Source organism: Delphinapterus leucas, chromosome 17, assembly GCF_059928025.1.
Source record: "Delphinapterus leucas isolate spDelLeu-1000000601 "Yukka" chromosome 17, BTC_Dleu_Yukka2, whole genome shotgun sequence".
In the NCBI taxonomy this organism is placed as follows: domain Eukaryota; kingdom Metazoa; phylum Chordata; class Mammalia; order Artiodactyla; family Monodontidae; genus Delphinapterus; species Delphinapterus leucas.
In genome coordinates, this window is record NC_143145.1 from 73,937,032 (window position 1) to 73,964,767 (window position 27,736).

General features: G+C 39.4%; 1 protein-coding gene across 4 annotated transcripts in view; it reads right to left on the reverse strand.

Annotated features, from left to right (window-relative positions):
• The window catches only part of SGK3 (serum/glucocorticoid regulated kinase family member 3), a 111,334-nt gene extending 103,882 nt beyond the window's left edge, over positions 1–7,452 (reverse strand). For 3 of the 4 annotated variants that reach the window (XM_089899068.1, XM_089899065.1, XM_022595266.3), the window contains exon 1: positions 7,210–7,452. The gene's annotated coding sequence lies outside the window, so the exon portion shown is untranslated. Of the gene's footprint in view, positions 1–6,343; positions 7,141–7,209 lie in introns of those variants that run through there. The other variant, XM_089899061.1, reaches the window with a different exon arrangement.
• Positions 7,453–27,736: the final 20,284 nt, after the last annotated feature.

Sequence of the window (27,736 nt, forward strand, 5' to 3'; positions counted from 1 at the left end):
TATTATGAGTATTTAATGAAATAAAGTCTCTAAAGCACCCAGAACATGGTAGGTACAAAATAAATATTAGAACTCTTTGCTCTTCAAAAACTACAAAAACCGTGCTGAACGAAACTATTTGGTTTAGCTTGTACTGAAAAGAGCAGAATTATCTGAAAACTAAAAGTAACCAACCTTTATTTTCTAAAATCACCAAACCCACAATTTTTAAAACTACTTTTACAGTGGTTTATATATTCACCTGGTTAAAAAACAAAGAAAATATAAAAGAGACTCAGTGAAAAGTCTGCTTCCCACTCCTGTCCCCACCCACCCAGTTCTCATTACCCAATCCCCAAAATAGACAGAAACACTGTTAATCTCTTATGTATCCTTATTTATGCTTGGACAAAGCGAAAATATATTTTTTCTTGTTTTTCTACACAGAAGTAGCAACTTATATATATCATTCTACATCTCAAAGGCAAAATTTTATCCTAAAATGTTCCAATGAAAGTGTGAAAATGAATAAAGGAAACCTTATTTAAAATAGAAGCAAAAATAAACAAATGGAACTACATCAAACTAAAAAGCTTTTGCACAGGGCAGGAAACTATCAACAAAATGAAAAGGCTGCCTACTGAATAGGAGGAAATATTTGCAAACGATATATCTGATAAGGGGTTAATATCCAAAATATACAAAGAACTCATACAGCTCAACATCAAAAAACAAACAACCCAAATAAAAAAATGGGCAGAGGACCCAAACAGACACTTTTCTAAAGATGACATACACATAGCCAACAGGCACATGAAAAGATACACAACATCACTAATCATCAGTGAAATGCAAATCAAAACCGCAATGAGATACTACCTTACCCCTATTAAAATGGCTATCATCAAAAAGACAATAAATAGGGACTTCCCTGGTGGCTCAGTGGTTAAGAATCTGCCTGACAACGCAGGGGACACAGGTTCAAGCCCTGGTCCGGGAAGACCCCACATTCCACAGAGCAACTAAGCCCATGCGCCACAACTACTGAGCCTGCGCTCTAGAGCCCGCAAGCCACAACTACTGAAGCATGCACGCCTAGAGCCCGTGCTCCACAACAAGAGAAGCCACCGCAATGAGAAGCCTGTGCACCACAATGAAAAGTAGTCCCTGCTCGCCACAACTGGAGAAAGCCTGCATGCAGCAGCGCAGCCAAAAATAAATAAAATTTTTAAAAAAATGATGTTAATGTTAGTAGGAATTTGAAATAAAGGAAATCTATGGCAGAGACAAAAATCAAGGGGGAAAAGGGGCATAGTCTTATAAATCTCTTAAAAACTCTTCTCTGCTAAAATATTGGAGAATCTTAACTTCCATTAAATAAAAAAAATCATTTCCTACAGACAAAAAAATAAATTAAACCAAATATTCATGAGAAGACAGAGTGGGGGTAAAAGGAGATGAATTAGAAAAAAGAAAGGTACTGATGTCAAAATGGGCTAAAAAAATGTAAACTATGCACAACTACGTACACTTAGAACTACAAAACCAACAACCATTTTTTAAAAATTATAGTATAATCTTAACTTCTGAGTGTTTATTAACAGTGGTCCAGGTTCAAATAAGCAAATAATACAGTGCTTTCATGTTTAAGGCATCATCAATTTTAGCACCATGTTGTTTGGAAGCAGAATAAAAATGTCTTCTCAAAATCTTTTTCATTCATGTTTATGAAAAAATAGGCCTTTACTCTCAGTGTAACCTAAGTAGCTATTGCCTTGGTACTGAGCTCCTCATAATGTTTGGCCCAAGCACCTTTACAGGTGAGCTGAAGTTGGTATGAAGTCAGCTACCTGGGCTTGATCCCCAACATGCACGTTTTGAGAGAGTCCCCAGGGACACCTTAATATTCCTGCAGCCAGCATTGTTTCTTCTCTAATTCCCAAGGATGGAAGGCTGGTCTACATGTGCTTCTCACCAATACATTTCTCTGCTGATGAAAGTCTGGAAGAAAAGGGTTTGGAACCTTGATACACCATTTCTCAAAGACTGCTAACCTCTGGTCTCAGATAACCTTCTTAGTCTTCAACTTACTTAAAAACAAAGAGATTGTTTTTAAACCAGAGATCTAGAACTTCAGATGTATTTCCTAAAAGAATCAGTGATTTTACCCAGAAGTGAGCTTTCAAGACCAAAGCACACTCTACTCAATCTAACATCTTCAATGGGGAAAAAAAATAGCACAAAACAATGCTACTGCAGTGACATGAACCAAAAAATATATATATAAACGGTTTTAAATTTTATCATACATGCCAATGCTTAAGGAAAAACAGCTTATGTAGAGGCGAGGAGGTGGGTGGAGACTTCTGTGGAAATTCTGAAAGAAATTACTGGGTATTCTCAACTACTAGTTCTTTATAATATCTACCTTTCCTCCCAAACTAAAAGCTTTCCTTTTCCTTATTAAAGGCTTGTTCTTAACTGTATCACCATGATTAGTATCTTTTTTGCTCAAGACCAAAATAAAGAGAGTGCGATGGAGAAAGGACAGAGAGAAATTTTCTTAAAGCAAAAGCTGGAAGAAGAGGAAAAAAGAACAAGGTTAAAAGGGGGACTAAGCTCTCAGAAAGTGGAGGAAAGCCACAAAAGGATATAAGAGAAAAGTGTGGGCGACAGCCTGTGCACATGTGCTATGGGAGAAGAAAAAGGGTGTGGAGAGATTAGCCCAGACAGATGCTGTCTGGAAAAACTGGTGGGGTTAGTAACTAGAGAGTTGTATGCATGAAATTATACTAAATCAAGTGTTACTAACTCTGAGATAGCCTATAATATAAGAGGATCACAAGAAACTTCAAGGTCACCTATTCCTACCATTGGAGGGAGCTTTGTTAAACCAATTACTCCAAACAATGTACTTGTCATTAGGAGACTATTTCAAAACATCTGAAGTTCAACTGTTCTAATTTTTAACTGAATTCAACATTTTTTCCTTCGTTCAGGTCCATTATTTCTGCTTTTCCTTTAGTGATCATAATCTATGATATATGAATATTCTATCATTTCTCTTCTTAAATATCTTGTATTTTAGATGTACTTAGAATATTGACTGACCTCCATCAAAAGGATATATGCTTTTTGCTGATCTGAATGGATTTGTCCATCCACACACCCTTACCTCATCCTCTTTATGAGCAGTAGTATAAATTTCCAGTAGTGTTATCCAGGTTTGGGGAATGGCAGGTGGCCAGGAAATGTAGTAAAATAACTGGTTCAAAAGTGCCTGGAATCTATGACGTTGGTTGACTAAATAAACATGATTCTCTAACCAACAAAGCAAGCCCGCATAAAAGAAAAATTTTAATGTCATTGGAAATATGGATATGCACACACAAATGAAAGTTTAGAAGGATGTACTCTAAAATGCTAATAGTGATTATTGAGTGGTAGGTTTACTGATGATACTTATTTTCTTTTTTCTTTGAATTTTTCTTAAAAATATTACTTTGGTGATTTAAATATTTTTAAAAGAACATATAGATAATAGAAATACAAAATGGATAAATTATTAACTACAAAGTGGAATACTATGCAGCTGTCAAAAACAATGATGTAGGGGGTTTCCCTGGTGGCACAGTGGTTGAGAGTCTGCCTGCTGATGCAGGGGACACGGGTTCGTGCCCCGGTCCGGGAAGATCCCACATGCCGTGGAGCGGCTGGGCCTGTGAGCCATGGCCGCTGAGCCTGTGCATCTGCAGCCTGTGCTCCGCAACGGGAGAGGCCACAGCAGTGAGAGGCCCCCGTACCGCAAAAAAAAAAAAAAAAAAAAAAAAAGTGAAATGAGAACAAAGATTCCACTATAAGGAATGCAATAGGTAAAGGAAAACAGAGACACTGAGTCCCTTAAAATAATGTGGGAGCTGTTTCTGTCAGGAATAACATGTTACATAATTTGAGTTTCATGAATCAGCAGTTTAGTCAGTAATTTACATGAATTTTTTTAAAAGAGAAAAAAAAAACCAACCCTGAGGATTGGAAAAGGTAAAGTGGTTTCTGAACAAGGAAGGTTTCAAAAGTATTTTATTCCACCCCCACGCAAAAGAAGGCTGACAGGCAGATGACTTGGTCTGGCTTCATTAAGGGTTTTCTACCATCTAGTATCCCTCATGGGAAGGGCCACTCCACCTCTCATTTTTCTTGATAGCCCTTCCCAATTCCTCCCACTAGGTACTGGCCATATTGACCTCTCTCATTGAAAGTTATCCATCTGGAGGTAACATACTTTAGGATACAGAGTTATACTTGAAGGATAAAAAGTTGAGGGATTTTTTGTTGTTGTTTTTTAAAAGACCCTTTATATTAAAGTAATTGCAATACTTCAAAAAACACAGTAGTGATGTCAGACACTTCAAAACAAATTACAATACCTATGGTCATTGTATGTGAACTTGATCATAAATCTAGGTAGCTGAATCATTTCACTTACATTGAAAACCTACAGTGATTTGTAGTCCTTAAAAATGACCTTAAATGAGCAGGGAGAGACAAGAAAGCTGTCAACACAAACACGAAATCTATGTGTCCAATCTTAGCTCTCTCCAATTCAGAGGAAAAAAGTAGGATGCTTGAGAAAGGAAAAAAAATAACAAACCTATTTGTTTTTTCAAAAACCAGAGATGAGGGACTTCCCTTGTGGCCCAGCGGTTAAGACTCCACGCTCCCAAAGCAGGGGGCCCAGGTTCAATCCCTGGTCAGGGAACTAGATCCTACATGCTGCAACTAGAAGATCCTGCATGCTGCAAGGAAGATACTGCGTACTGCAACTAAGACCCCACGCAGCCAAATAAATTAATTAAAAAAAACAAAACAAAACAGAGATGCTAAATCCCAAGAAATGAGTCCAAAGGGCATTCCATCTCATCCCTTTTGTAGAAAATATGTTGTGGCAGATACTGCTTGAAATAACAGAGAAACATTGGACTAGGCCTGGCAATCTCTTAGGCACAAATCAACTAAAGGGTTTGAGAGGCATAATGTTTTGAAATAGCAAGAAATCTGAAGTCATTGGGAATCATTTATTCCACAAATGTTTATTACAGGCTGGCATGTGCCAGACACTGTCCACACACCTGCTCTCCATTCAAGCTCTGCCTCTTACCAGCTGTGCCACCCTGGATAAAGCATTTTAATATTTCTATGCCTCAGTTTCCTCATCTGTAAAAACAGGAATAAAAAATGGCTACCAACCTCACAAGGACCCTCTGAAGAGCAAATAAGTATACCTGGAAGGACTTTGTAAACCATGAAAGTGTTAGTTGTCATTTGGCTGAATTGAATTCATGAATGTCTGTATGCCATAAATTATATCAGAGGAAAGTGAGCCTTCCTGCTTCTAGAAGACAGTTCATAATCTTATTAAATAAGGCTTAGAGTGTCATTTAATCACCTCCCTGGAAATTTAAATATATGAAACAGAGAGAGAAAGCTAGTATGACGTGCAGATTTTGACATTAGATTCATAATCACCATAATGACAAGAACCGTGTTTGTTTTATTCACCATTTTGGGTCTCAATCTGGCCATCAGGCCAAGGCACTCATTTGAAGAGGACACTTAGTCCTGGAAAATATGCTCTCTACATATCTGCAAATCACAAAATGGTTACCTAGAAGGTTGATCCATCAACTCAGTGTTACCTGCAGCAAATGGCAGTAAAATTACAAAGCATTATTTGTTACATTGATGTGTTCAAACAAAAATGTTCTATTTTATGGTACATTTCAAGTTCAGTCTGACCCTAAAATATAAGCTACAGTCAAATAAATTGTCAATCATATCGGGAAGGAAACAAAATTAGCTTCAGTGCAGTGGCACTTGAAGAAAGGGGGAAGTTCTGGTCTCTCCAGAGTTAGCTAAGGATGGGCACTATGGCAGATGAGAAAGGCCATGTTACGGAAGATGCTGGGGATGTGGCCAGAGATCTGCAAGGAAGAGGTCTCACTCCCATGGCTCCAGACTCCCTTCCCCCAGGGAGTGGAGGGGTGGTGGCTTGCTTACAGGACTGGAAACAGAGAGCCAGAAGGCACACCCAGTCCTAAAATATGCCTGAAACTTCCTCTAATGTTTCTAGCTCTTGCAATGACATTCAGGGAACTGAAGTATGCATAGCCTCCTTCGTTGTTAGAACTGCTATAATTTAACATTTTGAGTTAATATTTAAAAAGCACTTAGAAAGAGCCTAACACATGTAAGAGCTATCTAAGTGTTTGATAAATAAATAAAGCACTTCCCAGATTGGCCAGGTGAATTATTAACCTAGTGACAAAGTAGAGAATCAAAATACACAACGATCTACTATTTTTTTTACCTTGATAAAGCTTTGGAAACTGTCGTGCTCTGTATTTATTGCTGCACCTCAAGTGTACCCTACAGAGTCTTGTGCAGAACTGAAATTCTAATCATGGTTCAGAGATCACTGCAAAATTAAATAATGAAAGAGTTTAAGTCTCAAGAGATGAATTCTCTTTTCTATCTTTCCAAGTAACCACCACTGAAAAGGACAGAGTCTAAAAATCTCAAAGCATTTCTAGATGGCACATACCAATGCTAAGGTGGGAATCTATAGAGCCAGATGCACTTTAAAAGGCATAGAAGGGGTTCAAATCACAGGGAACGTAAAGGGCAGCCACGCACGGAAGTCGCAGACTCCAGGTCCGCTGACAACAGGTTAATGATTTCCATGCCCTCCGCTCCCGAGGCCTCCTCCATCCCGGTTGCTCACAGATGACCCGCATCCACTCCTGACCTCAGGTTGTGGCGTGGGTGGGATCTCCCACCCTCCGGTTCCTGGCTCCTCTACGCCCCGAAGCCGCTCACGGGTTAACAACACCCGCCCCCCTCCCCAAGACACCACTCGGGCGTTTAGGAATAGGAAGGCAGAATCTGAGTTCACCTCGAGGAAACAAAGACCACAAAACTCTCAGGGCCGAAGACTGGGCCGGGGGCATGGCTCTTCACCTCCGACCAACTCGGAGGTTTCCAGGCTGAGGGAGGGCGCTGCCAGGGGACCCGGGAAAGTCACGTTTGCTCTGGGAAGAGGCAGCAGGCGAGGCCCGGGCTCCCCTCGCCCCGCCGCGTCTCACCTGTCCGAGGGGCCCGACTGCGGCCCGGAAGCGCGCGGACCCTGCCGCCCGCCCGCCCACCCGCCTCGGGTCCCGGCGGCTCCGCACCTACCCGGCTCCGTGGTGCTGCCTCCCCGCGCGGCGGGCGCAGAGCCGAGCGCACTCGCGCTTCCTCCTTCCCGGCAGGGCCGCCGGGCGCTGGCGCTTCCTCCCTGACGCGTCACGGCGGCCGGCTCCTCCCGCAGGGTGCGCGGAGCCGCCGGGGAGAGCAGGGCGTCCGGCCGTGCTCCGGGTTAGGCGCCGGCTCCCGGTTGCCGGGCGGCTGGCGCCGGGAAGGAGCCGCAGGCTGAGCTGTGCCCCCGCCGCGGAGACCCGCTGTCCTCCCGCTTCCCCGAGAACCCGCGCGAGAGCCCCGGCGCAGCGCGAGGTCCGGCCCCTCGCCTTGGGCGCAAAGTTCATAGGACCCCGCGGGATCCCGCCTAGAGGCTCAGACTCTTCATTTGTTTCCCGCTGCTCAGCTTATAGTGACCAGTACCCAGGGGTCCAAGAGCGGCCTGGGCCCTAGCGCCCGGGCTCGGCGGGGGAACTTGACCCTGGCGCGCAGGGAGCAGGACCGCCGGGCGCCCGGAGGGACAAGAGCCGCCCGGGAGTGGCCTGGAGGGCATGTGATGGGGTGTAAACTGGACACTCAGAGAGGTGAATAAGTATCCAGATAATTCAGGGGAACAACTATGCTTCATTTAGCATTCTCTGAACAGTTTTCTACTTTTTCATCAGCAGAGTTTTGGCCTTTGTAAGACAGGAGAGCGCTTTCACAGATTGGCAGATCCTTTATACAGAGAAACTTCCTTTCCACACCTCTTTTTGGATCCTCTGTGTGTGTGTGTGTCTCTCTCTGTGTGTGTGTGTGTGTGTGTGTATTGGCATTCCATTAATCTCCAGGCACACTGTACAACTTCTTATTACTCTGGCTATTTAAATATAGGAGTTGCATTTTAGAGCCATATGAATCTTTTTTTTCCAAATAGGGTGAAGAGAGGTACAGAATGTGGGCGTGATTAAATGGGTGTGGAGTGAAGTGGTCAAGATTTTGAAGTAGAGTGCTTTTTGGTTTTGCCCCACAACCAGTTAGGTTTTGTCAGATGTCGCTTGAAGATAGACTCGAACAACTATTTAAAGAATCCCACGTGCATATCGTATTTCAGATTTTGAGTCAATGACCTATACTTTAGCTCATATGATTCTAGAGAACTTGCCACAAATCTATGAACAAACGAACTAATAAAGGTAATTAGAAGAACTGATTTATGTGTGGCTTCCCTAAATTCAGGGGACATTTCCTTATATTTAAAATATTCAAAAATTTAGTCTCACAGAAAATGTAAGAATATTCATTTCTGATGTCAATTAACATTGTATGGCCTTCTTAAAGAAAATGGTTTGTGAATCAAATACTTTTATAGTTCAAAACATAATAATCCTACAAAACTTTCTAAACAGTGATATTCAGTGGCATACAGAAATGGATATAAAATACAGTGGATTCTAAAATCCAGTAGATACTAATCAACACATTGCCAGTGGTCCTTTATATGTTTTTACCGTGATCCATACAAAGCAATCCACACAATAAATCACAGAGAAGCTAGAGAAGTTCCTCTCTTGAAACAAAATCAATAAGTGATCAGTGATATCTCTTAACTAAAGCCATAGTCACAGTGCTGAAAAAATTCTCAGACAAAAGGAACTTTTGTGACAATGAACTCCAAGTGGAATCATATCATTCTCACTTCAGAGACAAATACCTGGCTATCACCACTTTTCAACTTCTTTTTTCTTTTGTTTGAAAAACAAACATCTGGGAACCATTATATTTCCAAGATAAATTTGTCCTCCTGCCGTGTAGAATACACACACACACACACACACACACACATAGACACACACACACACACTCCAACTCCCACAAATGCATCAAGACAGAAAAGTTGGCGGGTGACGTTCAACGGATAAAACGTTGGGTATTTTGCCTTTATAATCTGAGAGCTGCAATTTAATAGCTTGATTGCTTAGAACACTAGAGGTCATAAATATACTCACAAACTATTGAAGGGTTTTTTCACTTAAAATTAAAGGACACACTTTAAGGCTGATCATTTTGATCAATCATATTCACCTATAGATATAGATCACATCTCCTTTTTCCTTTATGTTTCCAATTTCTTTTAAGTTTACACTGTAAAACTTGTTGAATGTTCAGCAATATCTAGTTGATGTTTATGCCTTTATAAAAGGTTTCATGTAAGTACATTTTTTAAATAGAGAAAGTTTTTTGTTAGACTCTGGATTCCAATATTTTTTTAAAAATATGATTCAGTTCATGCAGATTGGGCAAATATTGTGTTCATCTGTTATATCTATAATGTAGACATTATGAGCACAAGCTTTGGAATCGGACAGACCCAAATTTAAGTTGTGGCTCTGCCACTTTCTACTTCCGACAAATTATTTCACCTCTGCGAGCAAAGGTTTTGTCAGGAATGTAAGGATGATAACAGTGTTTTTTTCTCCTCAGTAAAACAGATAGTAATAGTGCTTATCTCATGAAATTGCTATGAGGATCAAATGAACCTAGTAGAATGACTGGAACATATTATCAGTTGATTGCTATTGTCATCATCGTTATTGTTAGCTCTAACACAGATATAAAAATGCCAGTATTTCATTTGCACTACTATAAAGAATGATCAGTTTTTAGAGTTTTGGGATTTTTGTAGAAGTCCTAAAAGTAACAGGAAAAAATCATAAAAGAAGTACTAAGATATAGTTATGTTCAGAAGTTTAGATAACTGGACTGTCAATACTGTAAACTATTGACCCAAACATAAAAACAAAAAACAAAAAAACCCAAAACAAAAAACTATCTAACCAGGTTATACAGTATTTCTTTTTAAATAATATGTTATAATGAGATGAGTGCCTGTTGGTGTTTTTTTTTTTAAGTGAGTTCTGGTTTATGATCTTTTTTTAAAATTTATTTATTTTTGGCTGCATTGGGTCTTCGTTGCTGCACACGGGCTTTCTCCAGTTGCGGCGAGCGGGGGCTACTCTTCGTTGCGGTGAACGGGCTTCTCATTGCGGTGGCTTCTCTTGTTGCAGAGCACGGGCTCTAGGCGTGCAGGCTTCGGTAGTTGTAGCACGCGGGCTCAGTATTTGTGGCTTGTGGGCTCTAGAGTGCAAGCTCAATCGTTGTGGCGCACGGGCTTAGTTGCTCCGCGGCATGTGGGATCTTCCCGGACCGGGGCACGAACCTGTGTCCCTTGCATCGGCAGGCGGACTCTCAACCGCTGCGCCACCAGGGAAGCCCAGGAAAGGTGTTTTTGATTCATGTTATTTGCATAGTTTTTATAGCACCTTTTCTTTCATTCTACTACAGACTCACCTACTTAAGTGGGTCAGACATCATGAGTTGTTGCTATAGTTTCCAGCTATGTTTATCCATTGATATACCAACCGTAATATACCACAACTTCAGAAAAGAGAAAGCCATTTTTATTGGGAAAGTCGTTGAAGGCATAGTCCTAGCCATGAATTGGCTCAGAAAATAATTAACAAGAAAAGCCTGCTGTAAAAATAGGTGAGAATATGAGTTTAAATGACCAATTTATTGAATTTTTTGAGCAAAGCAATTTAATAAGGCAATGCAAAGTATAGTTAGAATAACTGGGATCCTCACGGGAACTGAAACAGACCAGTTTATACTGCCTTAGCACAAAGCAGAATTACCCTGTTTCCTTGGTTCAGAGCATGCTCATTTTGTGTGTTGCCTGTGGGAGTGGCTCAAAGCTCAACATCTTTCTTGGGCCAAGTTAGCCCTGTTCAAACTCAAAACTGAAATGCCTAAAGTTCAGGTGTGTTTTGTAATAAAGAGAAAACTCTATTTTAAAGCAAGACTATATTAGGGTCAAATATAAGGCTTTTCAGGACTTCCCTGGTGGCGCAGTGGTTGAGAGTCCGCCTGCTGATGCAAGGGACACGGGTTCGTGCCCCGGTCCAGGAAGATCCCACATGCCGCGGAGCCGCTGGGCCCGTGAGCCATGGCCGCGGAGCCTGCGCTCCGCAACGGAGAGGCTACAACAGTGAGAAGCCCGCGTACGGCAAAAAAATAATAATAATAAAAAAAATATATATATAAGGCTTTTCAGATCACAGAACTTTCTTACTTTGTATACTAGACTCATGAGAAAAACCAAGGGGAAGTGTTAGGAGATCAAACCGCCTAAACTGCTAGCATCAGCTTTTTGATTAAAAAGCTGCTAGAAATTGCTTTAAATCTTGCTAAGAACATTCCATTATCTGAAGTAAAACTATTATCCTTCCCTATTAAGGAAATCTCATTATCTTCTGATCTAGTTATTATGAGCATCAAGAACAAAATAAAAATTGCCCCCTTTTTCTTTCTCATTTTCCCTCTTTGTTTTTTTCTGTCTCTTGTTTGGATAGTCTGTTATGTACATAAACTGGGTCTGTTGTTAGTTGACAGTAGCTTATTTACATAAGTCCTGTCAGCATTTCCTGTGTCCCTCAGAGAATCATATTAGGCCTTTGAGCTCAAACCTACTAGGTAGACTTTGAAGATAATAATTATTTTAGTTAATTATCAGTATAGAATAATAGCTTTCTTAAACACCATTCATTTGGTGACTCAGTTATTTACTGTTAATTATGTGCAATTAATGATTGAACCTGTCTCAGATGGCAAAGTCTTAATAGCCTTTGGCTTAAAGAGATGCATGCATTGCTGTTATTTCCTCATCTAGTTCCCTAAGGTATCTGTGTCTGGCTCAACCAGATATGTCAAAGGCTTAAATGGAACTTAAAGGACTATAACTCTTCATACACCAGAACACCCTTAAATTCCCTAGGTTTTCTAGAATAAACAGCTTCAGTTCTTTTAACTTTTTCTACACCTCTTTTTCTTTCTCTCTTTTTTTAATGTTTTACAATTCTCGTACAACTTCTTTCCAAATTCTCCACATTCTTTTTTAGATGAGATGCCCATTATGAGACATGGAATCTTCTTTGAAACGATTAGTATAGTGAGAGCATTCTCTCAGCTCTTCAGTTCACACTCCTATAATGCAACTTAGAATTATTCTTACATTTAGAATTATATTTCATCATTAGACTTTAAAATCGGAACTCTAGATGCTTGTTTAGCATACTTACACTTCTCAAATTATATTTAAGAGGTTATTTTGATTATCCTATTGAACTCCTCTGCACCTGTTTTACCAAAACTATTTTTCCTGGATGATTTTCAATTTCATCACATTTGTTAAGACAAAAGACACCCAAAGTGGAGGGTACCAATCCTAGGAGTACTCAAGACAATTTACTACAGTTGAGAAAGAAGATATCCCAGTGTGTAACAGATCTTCCTCAACTTACGATGGGGTTACATCCCCAATAAATCTATGATAAGTTGAAAATATTCTAAAATGCATTTAATACACCCTACCTACGAGACATCATAGCTTAGCCAAGCCTAGCTTAAACCTGTTCAGAATCCTTACATTAGCCTACCGTTGGGTAAAATCCTCTAACACAAAGTCTACTTTATAATAAAGTGTTGGATATGTCATGTAATTCATTGAATACTGTACCAAAAGTGAAAAACGGAATAGTTGTCTTGGTCCAGAATGGTTGGAAGCGTATGGGTTGTTTACCCTCCGGACTGCCTGGCTGACCAGGAGCTGCCGCTATCCAGCGTCACGAGAGAGGATCATAGCAGCATATCCCTAGCCCAGGAAAAGATAAAAAGTCAAAATCTGGAGTTCGGTTTCTGCTGAATTCATATTGCTTTCACACCATCGTGAAGTTGAAAAATCGTAAGGTGAACCATTGTAGGTCACGGACCGCCTGTGTTTGTTTTACCTAAAAAGGAAGAAATTAAGCTGTATTATTCAACATATGCACTGCCACTGGCATGCTCATACAGTTCTTTGTCAGTCATTCGTATGCTCTGCGAGGTATCCTGAGAAGGGTGCGCTTCCACTTGAAGGGAAACCTTCATTCATCCATCATCAGTGTGATGCAGTTTTGTGTGGTATAGGAAGTCATCGATGTGATTAATTTTGTAAAAACAAATCCTTTCAATAGAATCTATATAATATTTTGTACTGAGATGGGGAGTAATTGTGGAAACTCTTTATCTTCCATCATAGTATTCAAGATGCTTGGGCTTAAAAGCATTTGGAAAAATGTAATTTTGTTGCAAAAAACAGTGCATGTGTCCTATTAAAACTAATATATGCACGCTTAAATTTTGGAAACAATTTTTTATTTGTTTAAATATTTTCCAAATAATGGATTTCAGTGGGTCTTAAATTCATCTGTTGAAAAGATAAAATTCTTTTAAGTCACAGGCAGACCTCTGAGATACTGCAGGTTCATTGCAATAAAGTGAGTCACAAAATTTTTGGTTTCCCAGTGCATATAAAAGTTATGTTTACACTCTACTGCAGTATATTAAGTGTGCAATAGCATTATATCTAAAAAAAGTACATACCTTAATTTTAAAAAGACTTTATTTCTAAAAAATGCTAGCCATCATCTGAACTTTCAGTGAGCCGTAATCTTTTTGCAATAGGAACATCAAAGATCACTGATCACAGATCACCATAACAAGAACAAGTTTGAAATATTGCAAGAATTACCGAAATGTGACACAGAGCCACGAAGTAAGCAAATGCTATTGGAAAAATGGTGCCAATAGACAGGCTCAACACAGGGTTGCCACAAACCTTCAAGCTGTAAAAAGTGCCGTATCTGCAAAGTGCAATAAAGTGAAGCAAAATAAAATGAGGTATGCCTGTAGTTTGCAAGAATTGCTGATTGATAGCAAGCAAAATGGAAATTTACTAGTCAAACTTCAATATAAACCTTTGTAGAACTGGTTGATGAGATCGAAAAATGAAAATGAGTACTTTAATAGATACAGTCAACAACAATGCATTTCTTCCATTTAAATCTAAATATCTTGTTGAAATATCTTTTCCAGTTATGATAGCTATTAAAATGTAGTATTAGAATAATCTAATCTTAGGACCAGATCTGCAAATCACTATATCATGAAGAGTTAAGCCAAGAATTTAAAAAAGGAATAACATACCAAGTAACAAAACATCAAGTGAAAGCAAAAGGCTCTTATACTATTAATAAAATACCATTAAATTATTTAAATATATTGATTATTTCATATTTTTAAATTTGGGGTTTATATTGTACTATGTGTACAATCTATTGCTATAGGTCACAATTACATAATTTATACAGGGGTGTGCATGCAGAAACATTCTTAAAGATGGGGTGCATTTTCAAAAAGCAAGTTGTCAATTACCTTTTGCCATTCCTACTCCTTTGTTTGGTGTCATCTAAGAATTTAATGCCTTTTGTTCTCTTCCTTCTTCATTCAATAACTATTTGTTTAGTGCCTAGTGTGTGCCAGGTACTGTGCTAGGTTCAGGGAGGTAGAAATTAAAAATATAATCCCCACCCAGATCAGTAGTTTAAATCATTTATGAAACGTATAAAAGGACCTATTCCCACGACTAAACTCCACACTATCACCTGCTTCTCAACTCCTTCCCCCACCTCCAAACCTGGCCTTTACATAGGTAATGATCCACCATGGATGGGGACTTGAATTTGAAACTTGTCATTTGAACACCTACTTAGTTTTTATGTAGTTTAAGTAAACCATTTATGACTTATTTTCTCTTCTAGATATCTGCAAGGTGCTTTTAAGGCACTCTTATGTAAATATAAATATTACTAATTCAACAAACACTTCCTCTGCAAAGCCCTGTGTTAAGACAGAGGGAAGTTTTGTTTGTTTGTTTGTTTGTTTAACATCTTTATTGCAGTATAATTGCTTTACAATGGTGTGTTAGTTTCTGCTTTATAACAAAGTGAATCAGTTATACATATACATATGTTCCCATATCTCTTCCCTCTTGCGTCTCCCTCCCTCCCACCCTCCCTATCCCACCCCTCTAGGTGGTCACAAAGTACCGAGAGCTGATCTCCCTGTGCTATGCGGCTGCTTCCCACTAGCTATCTATTTTACGTTTGGTAGTGTATATATGTCCATGCCACTCTCTCACTTTGTCACAGCTTACCCTTCCCCCTCCCCATATCCTCAAGTCCATTCTCTAGTAGGTCTGTGTCTTTATTCCCATCTTACCCCTAGGTTCTTCATGACCTTTTTTTTTTTTCTTAGATTCCATATATATGTGTTAGCATACGGTATTTGTTTTTCTCTTTCTCACTTACTTCACTCTGTATGACAGACTCTAGGTCCATCCATCTCACTACAAATAACTCAATTTCGTTTCTTTTTATGGCTGAGGAATATTCCATTGTATATATGTGCCACATCTTCTTTATCCATTCATCTGATGATGGACACTTGGGTTGCTTCCATGTCCTGGCTATTGTAAATAGAGCTGCAATGAATATTTTGGTACATGACTCTTTTTGAATTATGGTTTTCTCAGGGTATATGCCCAGTAGTGGGATTGCTGGGTTGTATGGTAGTTCTATTTTTAGTTTTTTAAGGAACCTCCATACTGTTCTCCATAGTGGCTCTATCAATTTACATTCCCACCAACAGTGCAAGGCTACAGTAATCAAGACAGTATGGTACTGGCACAAAAACAGAAATATAGATCAATGGAACAGGATAGAAAGCCCAGAGATAAACCCACGCACATATGGTCACCTTATCTTTGATAAAGGAGGCAAGAATATACAGTGGAGAAAAGATAGCCTCTTCAATAAGTGGTGCTGGGTAAACTGGACAGGTACATGTAAAAGTATGAAATTAGAACACTCCCTAACACCATACACAAAACTAAACTCAAAATGGATTAAAGACCTAAATGTAAGGCCAGACACTATCAAACTCTTAGAGGAAAACATAGGCAGAACACTCTATGACATAAATCACAGCAAGATCTTTTCTGACCCACCTCCTAGAGAAATGGAAATAAAAACAAAAATAAACAAATGGAACCTAATGAAACTTCAAAGCTTTTGCACAGCAAAGGAAACCATAAACAAGACCAAAAGACAACCCTCAGAATGGGCGAAAATATTTGCAAATGAAGCAACTGACAAAGGATTAATCTCCAAGATTTACAAGCAGCTCATGCAGTTCAATAACAAAAAAACAAACAACCCAATCCAAAAATGAGCAGAAGACCTAAATAGACATTTCTCCAAAGAAGATACACAGATTGCCAACAAACACACGAAAGGATGCTCAACATCACTAATCATTAGAGAAATGCAAATCAAAACTACAATGAGATATCATCTCACACCGGTCAGAACGGCCATCATCAAAAAATCTACAAACAATAAATGCTGGAGAGGGTGTGCAGAGGGAAGTTTCAAGGTACAAAGATGAACTGTACTTTCAAGGGGGATTTTATATCCTTGATATAACATATGAAAAATGAGAAAAACACCTTAATTTTTTCTTTATGCAACGTAGATTGCCTTCACTATTGACTGTATTCCTCAGTATACTGCACTTTTTAAATATAAATTTATTTATTTATTTTTGGCTGCATTGGGTCTTCATTGCTGCGTCTGGGCGCAGGCTTCAGTAGTTGTGGTTCGCAGGCTCTAGAGTGCAGGCTAAATACTTGTGGCACACGGGCTTAGTTGCTCCGCAGCATGTGGGATCTCCCTGGACCGGGGCTCGAACCCGTGTCCCCTGCATTGGCAGGCGGACTCTTAACCACTGCGCCACCAGGGAAGTCCCCAGTATACTGCATTTTTAATTACCTTACCACTTTTGCCTTGTGTTGTTTCTTCAAACCTAGTACCATCTGTTTGGAAGTTTTACAGGCATGGTATTTGATTTCAACCACGTCTTTCAAATTGCATCTCATTACTTGTAATTTTAACCCATGATTGGGGTAAATTATTTTTAATTGCTACTTATTTGCATTGGAGAACAATCATATGAAAAACAGGTAGAGGAAAATACTTCTGGAAACTAGATCATAGAATGATCCTATATGCTTAAAATGGAATCCTATACATTTCCCTAAATAGCAAGAAAATGTGGTGATTTGAGGTATTCAAGGCAAGAAACTGGATCACATGATTTCCTGAGGTCTTGTTTATTTTTAAACTCTGCAAATAAACAAAGCCCAAAGCTCACAGCCTTTGGAGGAACTTATACCCGTTTGGCTTTTTAAAAAGCAAGCAGTATTAACAGTTCAGAAACTTTGGGCATGGTATTAAAAGTCAAAATTTTTGGTATTAAATACGCATGGTATTAAATACACAAAAGTCTGTGGTAATATAAAATTCCATTTAGAAAATGGTAAGCAGCACATAGAGGCAATAAGGAGACGGTATCTTTATTTGACTTTTAACTGTTATTTACTGACTATCCCTCCAACAGAAAAACCCAATTTTCACTATCATAAACATAAACATATCATAAACATTTTCTTAGAAAGTAGAAAGAAAAATACAATTTGAACAAATTTCAGTACAGTGTAGTGATTAAGGACATGGCTTTAGAGGAAAACAGTTCTGGGTTTGAATCTCACTCTGCTGTTTACCAGCTCTGGACCCAAGCACATCGCCTAACTCCCTAGCCTCAGTTTTTTTCATTCAGAAAAGTAGTTCCTACTTCATAAAGTTGTTACGATTAAGTGAGATAATCACACAGTAATAACACAATACATGGTAAAATTTAAAATTATATATATATACAGTTGACCCTTGAAAAACAAGGGGGTTAGGGGTGCTGACCCCCTACCCCAACCCCAGCTGAAAATACGTGGCTAACTTTTAGGCAGCCCTTCGTATCAACAGTTCTGCATCCATGGATTCAGCCAACTACAGATGGTGTAGTACTGTAGTACATACTTATTGACAAAAATGTGCATATAAGTGCAGGGAGACTGTCTTTTCTCCATTGTATATCCTTGCCTCCTTTGTCATAGATTAGTTGACCATAGGTGCGTGGTCACCTTATCTTTGATAAAGGAGGCAAGAATATACTGTGGAGATAAGACAGCTTCTTCAATAAGTGGTGCTTGGAAAGCTGGACAGCTACAAGTAAAAGAATGAAATTAGAACACTTCTTAACACCATACACAAAAATAAACTCAAAATGGATTAAAGACCCAAATGTAAGGCCAGACACTATCAAACTCTTAGAGGAAAACATAGGCAGAACACTCTATGACATAAATCACAGAAAGATCTTTTTTGATCCACATCCTAGAGAAATGGAAATTAAAAAAAAATAAACAAATGGGACCTAATAAAATTTAAAAGCTCTTGCACAGCAAAGGAAACCATAAACAAGACAAAAAGACAGCCCTTAGAATCAGAGAAAATATTTGCAAACTAAGCAACTGACAATGGATTAATCTCCAAAATATACAAGCAGCTCATGCAGCTCAATAGCAAAAAAACAAACAACCCAATCCAAAAATGGGCAGAAGACCTAAATAGACATTTCTCCAAAGAAGATATACAGATTGCCAACAAACACATGAAAGGATGCTCAACATCACTAATCATTAGAGAAATGCAAATCAAAAGTACAATGAGATATCACCTCACACCGGTCAGAATAGCCATCATCAAACAATCTACAAACAATAAATGCTGGAGAGGGTGTGGAGAAAAGGGAATCCTGTTGCACTGCTGGTGTGAATGTAAACTGATACAGCCACTATGGAGAACAGTATGGAGGTTCATTAAAAACTTAAAAATAGAACTAACATATGACCCAGCCATCCCACTACTGGGCATATACCCTGAGAAAATCATAATTCAAAAAGACACATGCACCCCAATGTTCATTGCAGCATTATTTACAATAGCCAGGACATGGAAGCAACCTAAATGCCCATCAACAGACGAATGGATAAAGATGTGGTACATATATACAATGGACTATTACTCAGCTATAAAAAGGAATGAAATTGGGTCATTTGCAGAGAGGTGGCTGGATCTAGAGACTGTCATACAGAGTGAAGTAAGTCAGAAAGAGAAAAACAAATATCATATATTAACACATATATGTGGAACCTAGAAAAATGGTACAGATGAACCAGTCTGTAGGGCAGAAATTGAGACACACATGTAGAGAACAAACGTATGGACACCGAGGGGGAAAAGTGGCGGGGGGTGGGGGGGGGGTGGGATGAACCGGGAGATTGGGATTGACATGTATACACTAACATGTATAAAATGGATGACTAATAAGAACCTGCTGTATAAAAAAATAAATAAAATTCAAAAAGAAAAAGAAACATGTACCACAATGTTCATTGCAGCACTATTTACAATAGCCAGGACATGGAAGCAACGTAAATGTCCATCGACAGATGAATGGATAAAGAAGATGTGGCACATGTATACAATGGAATATTACTCAGCCTTAAAAAGAAGTGAAATTCAGTTATTTTTAGTGAGGTGGATGGACCTAGAGTCTGTCATAGAGAGTGAAGTAAGTCAGAAAGAGAAAAACAAACACCGTATGCTAACACATATATATGGAATCTAAAAAAAAAAAAGGTCTGAAGAACCTAGGGGCAGGACAGGAATAAAGACACAGATGTAGAGAATAGACTTGAGGACACGGGGAGGGGGAAGGGCAAGCTGGGACGAAGTGAGAGAAGCATTGACATATATACACTACCAACTATAAAATAGCTAATGGGAAGTAGTTGCATAGCATAGGGAGATCAGCTCGGTGCTTTGTGACCACCTAGAGTGTGGGATAGGGAGGGTGGGAGGGAGACGCAAGAGGGAGGGGATATGGGAATATACGTATGCATATAGCTGATTCATTTTGTTATACAGCAGAAACTAACACAACACTGTAAAGCAATTATACTCCAATAAAGGTGTTTTAAAAAAAAGAAATAAACTATCAATATTTCTAAAAAAAAAAAGTGGAAGAGGGAGGCAATAGAAGAGAGTCAGAGAAAGATGCAACTGTGGAAGAATGGTCAGAGAGATGCAACACTGCTGGCTTCAAAGGTGGAGAAAGGGGCCAAGAGCCAGGGAATGTGGGTAGCCTCCAGAAGATGCTGGTAAAGGCCAGGAAATGGATTCATATCTGGAGCCTCCAAACAAGAGCGCAGCCCCGCTGACACATTGATTTTAGCCCGGTTAAACCCATGTCAGACTCCTAACCTACAGAACTATAAAATAATACATTTCTGTTGTTTTAAGTCTCTCAGTTTGCAGTAATTTGTTACAGCAGCACGTAGAAAACAAATTAGATAGATATATCAGGAGCTCTACAAAAGATGCAGGTAAGTGTGGGCATATGGGGAATTATCTCTGTTTTCCCCAGTTTTGGAAACCATGCTAACTCAAAAACGTTTTCATTTTTGTTTTCTTTATATAACTAGTTGCAAGGGTCTGATGTAGCATACCATAAGATTATCCTCCAGGTAGCACATTATGTACACATTGCCTTTAATCTTCATAACCACACCATCATCACCATTTCACAGATAAAGAAATGGAAGTTCAAAGGCGTCACCCAGTAGGAAAGTGGCAGAGCTAAGTCCATGCGAAGCCCATGATCTTACTAGAGCACCACAGAACCTCCAATGTCAACAGATAATGCTGGGTGAAAGGCATCAAAGATCAGGTGTAGAAGAGTTTACAAACTCAGACGCCTACAGCACCTGGAAGGCACCATGGGTGCTAAATATCAGAGGAGGTGAAAGTGAGATGCAGAATGGCAACTGACAATCAGTCTTAGTGCGAGGCAAGCGGGGCATGACCTCTCTACGGGGAATGGCTGACGGCTGCTACCAGCTGATGGCTGCTATGTGACAGCACAGGCCCAATGTTGCCAGGTTGATTCAATTTTCAATAAAAGCTAGCAATATACATTTTCATCTGAAATGGCATAATGTCAAAACACTAGGAACAGGGAATTCCCTGGTGGTCCAGAGGTTAGGACTCTGTGCTTCCACTGCAGGGGGGCTGGGTTCAATCCCTAGTTGGGGAAGTAAGATCCTGCAAGCTGCACGGTGCGGCCAAAAGAAAAAAAAATGCTAGGAACAAATTCAGGTTTTTTTTAAAAACACTGTGCAAGCCAAATATCAGGCAAATCTGCCTCAGGGGTTGTCAATTTGAGACCACTAGCCTAGACCCTAGGGACTAGTACTGACCCAGGAGTGGTCCATAGTCAAGCTACAAGAGAGATGTGGAAAGGACTGGACCAGATTTTGATTGAGGTCCTGAGAAAGGACGGTGCCCTAATCCAAGAACAAGGGAGGCATATTCTAGGGCATTGAGGCACATCCGAATATGTGGGAATATGACTCAACTTCTCCACAAAATCTTCTTAAAGAGACCCGTCTAACCAATAATTAAAGCAACTCTAAACATATTAACTTACTTATTGTTTTCCCCTTTCCTCTTTTCTAATGTAGAAGCACTTTTGGGTGAATCTTCTTTGATAGGTATGTTTATCTGCCATATTTCTGTATGTGATAATCAGTAGCCAGATTAGATCAATTATTTTAACAGAAAACAGCTTAATTAATAATGTGAATCCATTTTATGTAGGTGCAAAAAGTTGACATATCATATTATCTGTAGCATAGGAAGAAATGGCATAAGACTTTGAAAATATTTATGTATTCAAAATAGTACACTACCAAAAAAAGAAAACTACAGTTAAAACTTACTAATACACATTTGAACTAGAAAGCTCTGATTTGGACAAATGTATAATGATGTGTATCCAACATTATAGTATCAAAGAGAATAGCTTCACTGCCCTAAAAATCCTCTGTGCTCTGCCTATTCATCCCTCCCTCCCCCCACCCCTGGCAACCACTAATCTTTTCACTGTCTTCATAGTTTTGCCTTTTCCAGATTGTCATACAGTAGGAATCATACAGTATATAACATTTTCAGATTGGCTTCTGTTACTTAGTAATATGCATTTAACACCGCCCACCCCCCCAACTTTTCATGGCTTAATTGCTCATTTCTTTTCAGTGTTGAATAATCTTCCGTCGCCTGGATATGCCAGTTCATCCATTCACTTACTGAAGGATGTCTTGGCTGCTTCCAAGTTTTGGCAAATATGAATAAAGCTGGTATAAACTTCATGTGTAGATTTTTGTGTGGACAATGCAGTTTTACATTCATAGTCTGAATATAGAGCAAATTTTCTAAGTCAAATTCTAACGAGCCAAATAGAGCACACCAAATCACACCATTTATCAATTTGACTGGTAGAGATTTTCCTTCGAGTACACAATGAAACCACAAAAGCTATAACGTTATGTGAGGAATAAAGAACTCTTAAACTGATGATTTTGACATATGTTTTGAAGAATTCTTTAATTTTGTCATGTCCCTCATCTTCTTTCTGCCCCATCCCTTCCTAACACTGAGCATACTTCACATACACAGCGGATCAGTGGATGCTATAGCCAGGTTGTCCGTTTGTTTCTGTTTGTATAATGGGGCTCTGACACTTATGAGCTGCATGACTTGGAACAAGTAAATTCACATCTTTGTGCTTCTTCCTCATCTAAAGAACAGGGATTTTAATTAATTAATTTATTTTTATTTTTTTAAAACGTTTTATTTTATATTGGAGTACAGTTGAGTAAAAATATTGTGTTAGTTTCAGGTGTACAGCAAAGTGCTTCAGTTATACATGTACATGTATCTATTCTTTTTCAAATTCTTTTCCCATTTAGGTTGTTACATAATATTGAGCAGAGTTCCCTGTGCTATACAGTATGTCCTTGTTGGTTATCCATTATAAAACAGGGATTTTTTTTTCAAATGTTTTCCTTTTCTGTTTTGTTTAAATTTTATTTATTTTCTTGGCGTGTTGGGTCTTCGTTGCTGCATGCGGGCCTAGTTGGCGGCAAGCGGGGGCTACTCTTCGCTGCAGGACATGGGCTTCTCATTGCGGTGGTTTCTCTTGTTGCGGAGCACAGGCTCTAGGAACGTGAGCCTCGGCAGTTGTGGCACACGGGCTCAGTAGTTGTGGCTCGCAGGCTCTAGAGTGCAGACCCAGTAGTTGTGGCGCACAGGCTTAGATGCTCCGTGGCATGTGGGCTGTTCCTGGACCAGGGCTCGAACCCATGTCCCCTGCATTGGCAGGCAGATTCCCAACCACTGCACCACCAGGGAAGTCCCAAAACAGGGATTTTTAATAGTGCCTACCTCATGGCTTAAATGAGTTTATATTCACAAACTCTTAGAAGGATACCTGCCTGGTTACATAAGTATTTGTCAAATAAAATGAAGGATATGTACATGGATCTCTTGTGTGAATGCTGGTCTCACAGTTCTGTACACAGTTCTGATGAGGTTGTCCTGTTCAGTCAAACTGTCAGGTCTGTGATTTAATTTTACCCTCCTTACAAGCCAACAAGTTAGCTTATCAGTGTCTCACAGATGCTGGAAGAAGACACGAGACAGCTGAGTGAGAGAAAAAGAACTTTATTATTCACAGCACATCAAAAAAAGAATGAGCATCAGAATGTCTGCATCAATTCCCCTTGTCTCCAAGTTCCACACGGGTGACATGGAGGGGCCCAGAGAGATGCCACATGTGCAGTGGGTTTGTGTTGCAGCTGGGGAACAATAAACTTGGGGAACCCACTGCTTTTCTAGCAAGCAGCAAGCTAAGCCTGTCCTTTGTCCCAGAAGGAGATGTTACTTCATCCCTCAAGACTGCCCACTGCAAACCCAACCACAAGAAATGGCTTGCATACAGTGGTGTGGTAGAGAGCCTCCAAGACAGCCCATAACGGTCCCCAGTATTCCCAATACTTGCCTCCCAATATTCATTCTTTTGTGTGACACCCCTCCCTCCAGCTGATTGTGGGCTGGACTTACTGACTCACTTCTAACTAACTGAATACAGCACAAGAAATGGGATGTTGCTTTTGAGATGAGGTTATAAAAAACCTGGCTTCTGTCTTGGGCACCATCTTATGTTCTCTCACTGACTCACTCTGTGGGAAGACAGCTGTCATGTTGTGAGATGCCTTACAGAGATAACTGCATGGCAAGGAAAAGATGTCTTTGGCCAACAGCCAGGTGAGTGAGCTTGGAGGCAGAATCTCCTCCATTCAAGCCTGGAAATGACTGCAGCCTTGGCCAGCACCTTGACTATAGCCTTGTCAGAGGCAAGGCTGCAACCCTGCGCCAGAGGCACCCAGCTAAGCCGTGCCCAGATTCCTCATCCACAGAAACTGTCAGAAAATAAGTGATTGTTGTCTTAAGCCTCTATGATTTAGAGTAATCTGCTATGGAGCAACAGATAAGTAACACAAGCAGTCAGGACCTGGCATTCTGGGCACCCTGAGCAAGACATGCAGGCGCGTGAGAGATAACCATCTCCCAACAACAGGGTAAAGCAACAGCCCAGGGGTCAGCAATGCTATCTTCCCTGAAAAGGGCTGGCATGCTTAGTGTCTGGCATGTAGGAAAGAGGCAGATACCGAGACTGGAAACTAGAATTTGGAAGGAAGCCCATAGCTGGAACTAGCCTTACCAACCTTGGAGCTATTTTTGAGATTTTTTGCTTGCTTGAGGACATGATGCAGGGTAGAGAAAACTGGTTCTGGTTTGTACATGTAGTGGGAAGCAAGGTAGGGAGGAATCCTTTTACAGTGTCAAATACTGAAACGCCTGCACTGCATTCAATGAACCAAATTATCCAGTTGTATATTACTCCCTGTACTCACTTGTCTTTTGTTCTTCTGAAGCTCTTTGTAAACTTTTGTTTAAATATTTTCCCTGGTCTAATCCCTACTCCATCGAATTGAGAGTCAAATGCTTGAGCCACTATGTTAAAGGGGAAATAGTGCCCCCTGGAGGCCAGAGTGGCAATGCTCAGAGACCCCAAGAGGCAGGAGAAGCTAGGACAGGCGAGGGAGACGGCAAAGTTCTTGAGAAAATGCTAGGAGAATATGTGATACTATTTCAAATCTCCTTGATCTAAAGCCTTTAAGAAATTGGCACGAACATTTTATAACTATGTGTGGTGACTGATGTTAACTAGACTTATTATGGTGCTCATTTTATAATACATGAATTATAACATTATACATCAATTAAAAAATTCATTCTAAATAACTAAAAAACATTTTTTTAAGAGAAGGGAATTGGTATGGAAGGTTTTTTATTCTTGACTTGATAAAGAGCTTTTCTTTTTTCTTTCTTCCTTTTTTTTTTTTTTGGCAAAGAGAGAGTCAACTTTTATGTAATGAAGGGCCAGACAATAGTCATTAAGAACATGGTTTTGAAATATGACAGGCCTTCCTTTTGTTAGCTGTATGTCCTTGGGCAAGTTGATAAACCTGAGCCTATTTCTTCATCTGTAAAGGATAATATCTTATTACATTATAGTGAGGATTAACTGAGATTGTGTATATAACATCCTTAGCACTTGGTAAACAGTATTTGAAAGCTGCTATTATTATTAACTATTACTACTACTAGTAGTACTACTACTACTATTCAGTACATTAATGAGATGATGTGTCCCATGTAACCACACTTAATATACTATTCTACATGCTGGTAATAGAATTTTCAGATAAGAAGTATTTACAGGAGACATAAATTAGAATAGAGGAAAGGAAGACTCACTGGGTAAGAAAACCCAAGGACCTTTGTAAAGGTACAGGGGAAAATATAATCTTTAAAAACTTTCTATCCAATACATTTAGAGAGTTGTTACAAATATATAATTAACATCTGTTGGATAAGTAGTCAAGGAGATGAAAAAGCAGTTTAACAAGTATGTTATTAAATGGCTTATTTATTAGTTAATAAATGCAAAATAAAACAACTTTCAGGTCTCATATACCTTTTAAAGTTTCAAATGTAAATGAAAATGGAAAGAACGGATATTGGAGAAGACACAGGGAGAAGGCACTGACCATGGAACACAACACACCTGACTTCGCCTCCTACCAGCTGTGAGCCCACATATGTCACCCTCCTTCTCTGTGCCCTATTTCCTTATCTGTACAGACTGATAGTAACAGCATCTTATAGACTTGTCGTGAGGATTAAATGAGAAATGACACAGAAAGCCCAAAGGAAAATACCCAGCTCTCAACAAAGAGTCTCATCATCCTTGTTGCCATTACCTTCATCACTGCTACTGATGTGCTGATGTTGTTACAGGTAGAATTGGAAAGGTAGGAGAGCCCTTCAGGAGATTCCTCAGAGCACTATGCAGTAAGAGCTATGAAGTCACACATCCCTTTAATCTGTTTTTTCCATTTGCGGGAAGAAATTTAGAGGGAAAAATTACCTGATTAAAGATGTTTATAGCTAACTGTGACCATCAAAATTAGGAACAACCTAATGCCCAGAAATGAAGGAGAGGTTAAATAAACAAAGTATATTAATAAAAGATATTAGATACAAGAGGAATATATATAAATCATCGTTTTACTGTGTATCAGCAAGAACCAGATCGAAAATGTAATGGAAAAATATCCCAGGGCTTCCCTGGTGGCGCAGTGGTTAAGAATCCGCCTGCCAATGTGGAGGACATGGGTTCGAGCCTTGGTCTGGGAAGATCCCACATGTCGCGGAGCAACTAAGCCCGTGCTCCACAACTACTGAGCCTGAGCTCTAGAGCCCGCGAGCCACAACTACTGAAGCCCGCGTGCCTAGAGCTCGTGCTCCGCAACAAAGAGCAGCCCCCGCTCAACGCAACTAGAGAAAGCCCGCACGCAGCAATGAAGACCCAACGCAGCCAAAACTAAATAAGTAAATAAATTTAAAAAAATATCCCATTCATAATAACCACAACTACAAAATACCTAGAAATAAAATTAACAAGAAATGTTCAAAACAGTTTAAAAATACTACAATGTTTTATTGAAGGACGTACAAAGATCTCTGTAAGTGGAGAGTCATGTCTGAATAAGAAGCCTCAATATTTTTTAAAGCCAATTCTCCCCATATTGATCTGTAAACTAAATATGATTTTTATCAAATTCCCAATGGAATTTTTTAAATTTAAAAGCTGATTCTCTAGCTTATCTAAAAGAGTAAATGTTTGAAAATAGCCAAGAAATTTTTGTAAAACAACTGTAACAAAATAAGACTTGGCCCACAAGACACTGAAAAGAACTATAAAACATGGTAAATAGGATAGTGTGGTACTGATCAGGAAAAGATAACTAGAACAGTGGAGTGGAACCGAGTCCAGAAAATAATAAGTATAATGGGTTTATACTTAGAGGGTTTCATACATGCTCAAGGTGGCATTTCAAGTCAGTAGGAGAAGACTGGATTATTCAATACAAACAGCACAAGGATAACTGGCTATCCATAAATTACTGATGGTTTAAAGATCTAAATGTAAAAAACAAAACGATAAAACTGTAAATATATATATATATATATATATATAATATCTTTATAAACTTTGGGTAGGAAAGAAATTCCTTGGCCTGAAACAAAACCTAGAAGCCATGATGGACTGATTAAATTACATAGAGATTAAACACTTTTGCAGAGTCCTGCCTTTATGTACATCCTTCTCCCCTAGGAATTCC